This window comes from Desmodus rotundus, chromosome 4 (assembly GCF_022682495.2).
Source record: "Desmodus rotundus isolate HL8 chromosome 4, HLdesRot8A.1, whole genome shotgun sequence".
In the NCBI taxonomy this organism is placed as follows: Eukaryota; Metazoa; Chordata; class Mammalia; order Chiroptera; family Phyllostomidae; genus Desmodus; species Desmodus rotundus.
In genome coordinates, this window is record NC_071390.1 from 107,960,159 (window position 1) to 107,962,741 (window position 2,583).

The 2,583-nt window shown below is 49.2% G+C and overlaps 1 long non-coding RNA gene across 2 annotated transcripts; it reads right to left on the minus strand.

Annotated features, from left to right (window-relative positions):
• Window positions 1–369: 369 nt before the first annotated feature.
• On the minus strand, window positions 370–2,102 carry LOC123478559 (uncharacterized). 2 transcript variants are annotated; one of them, XR_006653789.2, is made up of 3 exons: window positions 1,443–2,102; window positions 1,224–1,328; window positions 370–866 (listed from the first exon to the last, which is right to left on the minus strand). It is a non-coding gene; the product is annotated as an uncharacterized lncRNA (long non-coding RNA). The 2 variants fall into 2 exon arrangements; XR_008426733.1 differs by having other exon boundaries at window positions 370–869.
• Window positions 2,103–2,583: the final 481 nt, after the last annotated feature.

Consider the following 2,583-nt stretch of genomic DNA (forward strand, 5'->3'; position numbering starts at 1 on the left):
GGGTAGGCGGGCGTCTGACACGCCTCTCGTTTACACTGCATGTTTGTTTCTCGTCCCTTTTTAAAATAGTGATTTGTGAGAGTTTGTGGTACCACCGGAGTGGTAAACCTTCCTCTGGCCTTGGGTCCTGAGGAATGCTGCTCTAGTTTCCATTTTTCTTTCCACTGGTGATGCTTTCCTTGGTTTTGGATGGCCACAGAAGAGCCATCTCTTTCTTGCTGGCTCCTCACCCTTGGTGACCCTTAGGACGGCAGTTCCCACCCGAGATTTGAACATACCTACTATAAGGGCTTCAGTTTTCACATATAGCCTTTTCATCTGGGATTTGACTTTTAAATAAAAAAGTGCTATTTTCATTTTTTTAAAAGCAAAAATGAGCCCCTTTTAAAATATATGGGCAGACATAAAAAGCCACATATTATGATTTGATTTATATGAATAATCCAGACTAGGTAAAGAAACAGACAAAAGAGGTCAGCTGTTGCTGGGGCCTTGGGGAGGCTTCCCTTCTGGGGGTTGGAGACAGCCTGCAGGTACATAGTGCGGTTGGTTACACAGCATAGGGAAGAACTTAAAACCCCTGAATTGAAGTTTAAAACTGATTAAAAGATTACATTATGCTGAATCTAAATTTTAACACAATGTTTTAAATTTTTTTTAATATAAAAAGACAAAGGAAAAATATAAATAGTGCTACCGCCAGCGGGGAGAGGAGGCAGCTCTGGCGCTGGGTGTGGCTCTGGAGCTGGCGCTGCCCCAGCTCCACAGGCAGTAAGACAAGGTGGCTCTAGAGCTTCTTCTGTAGCTGGACTCCAGCTCTGGAGTTGCCGTTAGAACTGGTTGTGCACTTGGCTCTGGCTCTGGACCTGCTGACGGAGATGGCATCAAATCGAATGACAAAATGCCTCAAGCTCTAAGAGGCCTTGAGTTCTTAGTTATACAGCAGGATCTAGCTCTTGAGACAGTACAGGAGCTGGTACAGAGTCAGCACCACTCTGGAGACGGCACTGGAGCTGCAAGAGGAGAGGTCACCCACAGCCTGCCTTCCCATGGGCCTCTCTCCAAAGACAGAACATATCCCAGAGCCTTCCAGAGAAGGACATCTTCCCAGGCTGACTCCAATGGCTCAGGCCCGGTTGCTCCTGTCCTCACACCAACCTCTGTCAGCTCCTCCCCAAGGGGCCCCAGCACTGACCCCTCCCCATATGACCACATGTACCTACCCCCACTGCCTTATCCTAGGGCTCTGCCTCCGTGGGCTCCTGGTCATCCAGCTGGGCCAAAAGAAGGCGGGCATGGTGTTCCAGGTCTGGGCCAGGCATGCTGAGCTGCATGTAAGCCATAAACATTTAGGCCGGTAAAGTCCACACCTCCCAGATGCTGACCCCAACTGGCCTCAGCCCCAAATATTCCCCACCATGAAGACAGGAACCTTCTCACACCTTTAGCTGTTCCTGGGGTCTGTTGTCGGTCTGACAAGGAGGACAGAGGAATCCATATGTAGAGGAGGCCAGGAGGGTGACAAATGGAACGTCCTGGGTCCTCTGTGATGTCTAGTGGGACTGGCCTATGCCCCAACTGGAATGGAAACCTGGAGGATAGAGATTGTAGTCTGTTCCATTCACTGAACTATGGCAAGTACCTAGAAAAGGGCCTGCACACACTAGGCACTTGATATATCTATTGTTGACAGAATGAACATTCTCAGATATCTCAGTGTACGTGGAGCCCCTCAGCAAGCCCCCAGGGGTTCCTGCTCTGGCTACACCTGGGACAGGGACACCCAGATAGAATGTGAAACCTCCTTTACAAATAGAAACAGCTTATACCAAGACCACAGAATAAGTGAGGCTTGAGGCAGCGAGCTTCTTCATGGGGAAGAAGAAATCATAAATAAGAAAATCACAGCCATTGCCAGTCCTTTCCACAACGCCAGGCACAGGGCCAGCACTCTCCGTGGCTTATCCCATTTAGTTCTGACAATAACTCCCTGAGCTGGGTCCTCACAGCACCCTGTTTTCACATGAGCAAACTGAGGCTTAGAGAGGTAAGGTGACATTCCCAGCACACAGCCATGGGGTGGCAGAGTAACCACTGTGCTGTAGCGGGGAGAAGCACCCACCTTTTCTACAGCAGGTCTGTGACCTGTTGGGTGCTAGAGAAGTTCCAGTAGACAGACAGGGAGGTGGGTCACAGTAGTCCGTCCGGAGGGCAGGCTGCTAGCACTGTACCAGCTTCTTCAGCATGCCTGTCTTCACGGTCCCACCCCGCAAGTCTCATCCAGGTTCAGGGACGAGACTTGCAGGGATGACTCATTTTCACGCTGGTGCAGGATGAATCAAACGATATAAACAGTAACAAATGCAAAAATACTTGTGGCCATAATGGGAAATGAAAGGTGTATATAAAGAATTTTATGATATTCCCACAAGTAATTTTGTTTTCACAGTAGCTGAATGAATCAATGAGAGGGTCTCGCAGCTCCCTCTCGCCTCTGAACAGCTCAAGTGGAGATAAAACGTGTAAGTTGGGTCAGAGGCAGGGGCAAGCCCAGAATAACTGACCCATTCCCTGCTCCAGTTG